Here is a 6000-nt window from a genome sequence, read left to right on the forward strand (position 1 = left end):
GTGTCTTTTTTCAGTCACATTTGGAGTGTGTCCACAATGAGTTGAATACGGTAGCAATTAGGCTGCTGGAATCAGATCGATCTGTGCTCACTCTTTCAGCATTGTGACCTTGAACGAATGAATTGTAACTCAACCTCCACTCGACCGCAAGACCTCAAAACAGCTGAGTTTTGAATACCACTTAAAAAATGAAATGTGGTTTCGAATGATGCGTTTCCTCTCCTGGTGAGAGCCCCCTTCCCGTCTGGCTCCTCGGAGCAAACACACCTCAAAATGTGTCCGTTTTTTGCTCCTCGCACTCTTTATTCACTCCCCTCTCTCTTCATTTCTCTGTTTCACTCATCATACAAAATGTACCTTTTCCCTCCCATCGGGCGCCTGTCTCTTTTTCTAAACCGTATCTTTGAATGTCTGTATCTCTTCTATTTCATATACTCTCTCTTCTTCTGTTACTAATTATTCACGCTTGGCTTCATCATTATACTGGACAGTTGACTCGTTCCTTACCATTTCTCAAGTATTTCCCCGTTTTCTTCCTTCTGATTCTCTGAAAAAAGATCACTGGTACTTTCTATTTGTTCAGAAGATTTTTGATATTTCCATCACTTCGAAAGTTCAAAACAATTTAAAAATGCGTTTCTTTTCTAATCGAAATCTAAAAATTTGAAATTGTTATTTCGAAACGAAGAAAACCGAATCGTTTCGTTTGTTTATCGGGGTGGTGGCTCCTTTTTCTTCTTCTTCTTCTTCTTCTTCTCAACAGTACCCTCTGTGAGCAACATTGACATATGATTTTTGAGAGCTTAACCTATCACGTGAAACCCTTTTATCTTCAAACACAGCTGACCAAAATACAATAATATCCTAGATTTCTGTTTGATCTACTCTTGCTTAGATCTGTAACAACTATTTAAAAATTGCCATCAGGTGAACATTTATCTGAACTATTCTGAAAACCTCTGAAATTGTCGTGACCCTGTAACGCTTCAGTATCTATTTTATTCAATATTTTGTACTACAGTAAGACTAGAATAATCCTCATAACTTCTCTCACTTTGACATCATTCTTGTTTGAGTTCAGTCATATTTCCTGTGTCATTTCGAGTGCCCAACTCGCCTACACCTCATGTCAATAGGATTAGCTAAACTCAATACCACATTCTAGAAGACTGGTCCTAAACATATCTGAAAATCAGAAAGCTAACTCACAAAGTTAGGAAACGAATAAAACAAGCAATTATTTCAAAAAATCATTCAGATTCAAGACTTTCTGGCGTTTTTGAGCATGAAATTTGAAAGATTTCTTCCTATTTTTGTACTTAATCTCAAAACTGAGAAACTCACTGTTGAACTAGTTCATTTTCTCTAATTGAAACATATTTCGTTTCCAGTTTCCAAAAAAGGAAATCACGAGATTCTCTATTCCAACCTAATCAACTTGAGACCGCCTTCCAGTTAATTAACGAAATTAACTGGTTACGTTATTCTGATTGGTTTCTTGAACTGTAGTGAACTTCGGAAAATACGAGACTGTATCAATTTTAAACTTCGATAGAACAAAATTTCTTCTTTCCTCGTTATTCCTCCAAAATCTCATTCTCATCCCTCTTTTTATCTCGAACTTTTCTAAAACCTTCCCTAACTAACCACAATTGAACCGTTGTTCGAAATGTGTATGACTCAATTAAAGAACTTCTTCTTCTTCTTGTCTTTTCTCCTATCAATCAGACCACTCAACCCTTCCTCCTTTTCAATCTTCATCTTCGTCTTTTGTCACAAATTATCCATATTCCTTCTCACTTTATAGCACTATCTTTCGACGCCTTCTTATTAAAAAGTTGATCAATCATTCGATTGTCCGTGTTTGTCGTTTCTCTTCTAATCACACGCTCTTGTTCTATTTGTTTTTGATTTGATTGGTTGCCCCGACCGAAAAGGAGAGAAGAAGACGTGCGGCTATCAAACAGTCATTCATCACACTTTTTTGCGCCTCCACCGCAAGAAAGAATCATCGTTTTATTCGTCAAAAAAAAGCGATGAAGAAGACAGACTTAGTGAGAGAATGAAAACGAGGAAGAAAAGGTGAAAACGAGAGGATTCTGTGACGAATATTTGATTGGAGAACATGGAAGACACAATCTGAAAGTGTAGAAGATCAATTCTTTCGGTTTTTGGTCGAAATGATTGGCAAACGAAATCAGGCGGTTTAGCAGAGAGATTGATCTCCTTTCATGACTGGAAAATCTCAGAATTGTAGATTTGAAAGCTTGATGAACTTGTTCTAGATTAATAGATGATAGCCAGGGCGATGATAACTACTATCGTTTTGCACGTATCTAAAGAGAGACCACACACAAACTACAGTAGTAATCGAACTGGAAATTGCTTAATTCGCTACGTTTGCATAGAGCCAGAAAACAATTTCAGTTTTTTTGTTCAAGAACACGATCACTTTTTCAGTTAACAGTTTTTGGTACGATTATCCTTGAAAAGAAAAACAAAGTGAACCAGAAATTTCCGCTTTCCAGTGAGAGTTACAAGAACAATGTAGATGACTATTTAAATTTTGTGGAATTTCATGTCTGCAGTGTTGAATAATTACGACTTAAAGTAGTGAAACCATACATTCAATATATGTTGTTGCTGTCCAGCTACCGTAGTCGATACTGTTCTATATGGTTCAGCATTTCTAAACATATTTCAAATGATAGTTTTCGAAAAGTATACAGCGGTTAGTTTGACAACATGTCAAAACATATTTCCGTTTTTATTTATTTTTTTGCTCGAAGCATATGAAAAGTAGTACTACTACATCCAATGTAGTTCAATCTCAGATCTCTATGACTTTCTCAGAATACAATCCCCCCTATACTCCCTACTCCATATTTCAACTTCATTTCCAAAAGCATCACTCCACTTTTGTTGTTTTGATTCACGTGCAAGTCCTGCTGACCGCTCTGTAAATCTGCCATAACTCATTGGAAGGTGAAAAGAAATTAGAACGATAAGAGTGAAGAAAGAGGGAATTGTCGGACGGTTTTACGACCCTTTCATCAGAAGAAAAGACAACCGATTGACACCATCAACCGTGAAATAGAGAGGCATCAAGATCAAGTATTTATGATCTAGGATGTACTTTATTTCGATTTGGATCATTTGGAGATCACAATTTGCAGGGGGCATTCGGCTTATCTATGTGGTTGTCAGTGGAGCAGTGTTGTACTGTCGATGGGTCAAAACTTTGTGAGGATGGGCTTCTGGGTTGAGCGGTTGAATCTAAAAGTTCTATGAATAATCGTGTATTTCTGGTGGTCTGGTAACTCTAAGGTTTTTCGTTTTCAGTCAGAACCAAGAAACCGTTTATTGCTTTCGAGCTTTTCCACACGGAAATCTTGTTATCTCTGCGTCCCTTTCTCACAATGATTGCAACATTCAGATGGAGCGCGGTTGTAAGAACTAGGTAACTGAATTCAATGTGTTGATAAAATATCAGGAATTACAGTACCCACGTTTACACTAATTCTACAATAGAGCACATTTTCATTCAAAATCAAAGAGTTTTCCAAAGTGATTTCCAGATTTTTTACCTAACTCAACTTTCTTTCCTCTCAACCCATTCTAAACCAATTCAGGTATTCTGAATTACTTTCACCATCTACGTCTCTCCTGTCCACTCGAATCTGAAAACTCTTCTAAAACCGACATGTGCTCTTTCAATGTTGCTCTTTTCTCTCATTTTTACTGATAACTCAATTAATCGATACCCCGTTTTCTTCTTCTCCTTTTTCTTTTATTTCTACAATCACCTCATTTCCGTTTTTTGTTTTCACTTCCTTCCGCTTTTTCTTTAAAAATGATATCATTATGATAGTTGATTCTTTCGAATTTATGCATGTTCGTCCATAAAAAAGTGACAAAAATTGAGTAAAACTCCCCTCCCCTTTCCATATTTTTTTGTTTCTCCGATTCCTCTCCGTTACCGTCTCGAAATTTGGCGCCGAGGAGACGCAGGTGAAACGGAGAGAGAAAGAGATAGAGAACACATATGGGCACATCTTACACAAATTAGGTGTGACGGCTTCGAATTAAATTGATCGATGAGCCGTCCTCATGGAGGGGACAGTTCTTGAATGAATTGAGAGAGGAAAGCTTTGTTATTCGGGCTACACACGTACTGATTACAGAATAACGGAAAAACATTGGCGGGAGTGTGCTGTGAAGCGAGTTTGCAGAGTCATGTGAACTAAAATATAGGTGACATTGAGACTGATGCATTATTGAATTCTAGAGAAAAGATCTCAACAAGTCAAATTCGGTAATATTTACAAAGAGCAACCGTATTCTACGCAAGAAAATTGAGCTATATCGATAGAAACAAAAGATCTTCACAGTTGGTCATAACATTAAACAATTGAGAACACATGTAATCGTCCAGTCAGACAAAATAAGTTTTTTCCTGACACAATAGACTCTTAGGTGCAGAGTGTTTTTCTACTAACGCTGCACGTGTCTTACAGTTACGCTCTATCGAAACTGTGATAATATAGTTAGACAGGAAGAGACACAGAGAAAAAAAACAGATAATTTTCAATTAATTAAATTAGAGCACACTTGTGAAACGATGTCGCCTTCTATATCAATTAGTGTTCTCTACGTAACAGTTTCGACTAATTTGCACTTTTTCTCCAACTCAATTATTTGTTTCAGTCGTCACAACTGTTTCCTTTTTGTTCTCTTTCTTTCTTCTTCTCATGCACTTTTTATCATTTTCAAAGAAACATTGTCTAGAAAATATGAAGTGGCATGACACTCCTGTCAGATGACTTTGAACTCATAGAAAGATTTTTTGAGTGACTGGTAATATGAATTTCAGAATTTAATTGACTTAAAAATAGTTGTGGAATATTGTCTAGTGCTCACTTGTACTTTGTTACTGGATTCCTTTTTTCTGATATTCAGAATGGAAGAAGAAGGGAGCACAAATGCTACTCAGATTCTTCGATCTTTATTTTCCATCAATTCTAGAAGTCTATCCGAACTTTCGTTTTCTTTTCCCCCATAGCGCGCGTTCCAAAATTACAGAATTTTCTGAAGATGCTTCAAACTATTTTGGCTGTAAAGATGACTCACAAATTAGGGTTTTTTGTTTGAACTTGTCATTGTCATTGTTCATCTATTTTGTTTATAGTATCTTCGAACCATGAGAAGTAAAACAATCAAAATTTTCAGAAAGGTATGATTCTTTTCATTGATTTCTAATTAGACAGTGGACTTCGAGCCAGCATATTCTAGCTAAAAACTACCAGAAAGCTGTGAACTTCAGTTTAGACCTGTAACATTTATTATTAAATCTTATCATGTTTCATCAAATTGGATAAGTCTGATACCAATTCTTATGTTCTTCATTAAAATCAGGAAATTCTCTAAAAAAAACTTCTTCTCAAATATGTCAGTTATTAATTATTCCCTCTCCTCTCATCACAGAACACCTACCGTAATCCCCGAAGTCCCTCCCACTCCTCTTCTTCATCAGAATCAGTATTTCATAATAACGCCGATCCAAAAACAAACAATCTTCAAGTAGAACACCTTCTGATAACATGATACATATTCAAGATCTTTCGTTTTGTTGTTTGATTTCTCTTTCTCTCCTCCTCTTTCTCTTTTTTTCTTCTTCATTCGGATGATATTCTTCTATTGTCACCTCGAATCACAACCTCATTTATTCTTCATTAGAGACACCGTTCCTCTTCGGATCCACCTCCTCTGATTCAGCTCTTCTTCTTTCTTCTTTTTTCTTCCCCAGATTATCTTCTTCTATTTCTCATCAGCTCTGTTCTCTGCAGTCTTTTCGTTTTTCTCTTCAAACTCCGCCTTTTTTTCTTTTTTCAATTTTCCCATTTCTATCTCTTTCTCTCTCGTTCTCTTCTTATTTTAAAACTCTTCTTTTTTTTTGAATTGAACTTTTTTATCATTCAAACAGTCATGTTTCATCCAGGG

The sequence above is a fragment of the Caenorhabditis remanei genome, chromosome III (genome assembly GCF_010183535.1).
Source record: "Caenorhabditis remanei strain PX506 chromosome III, whole genome shotgun sequence".
Lineage (NCBI taxonomy): Eukaryota > Metazoa > Nematoda > Chromadorea > Rhabditida > Rhabditidae > Caenorhabditis > Caenorhabditis remanei.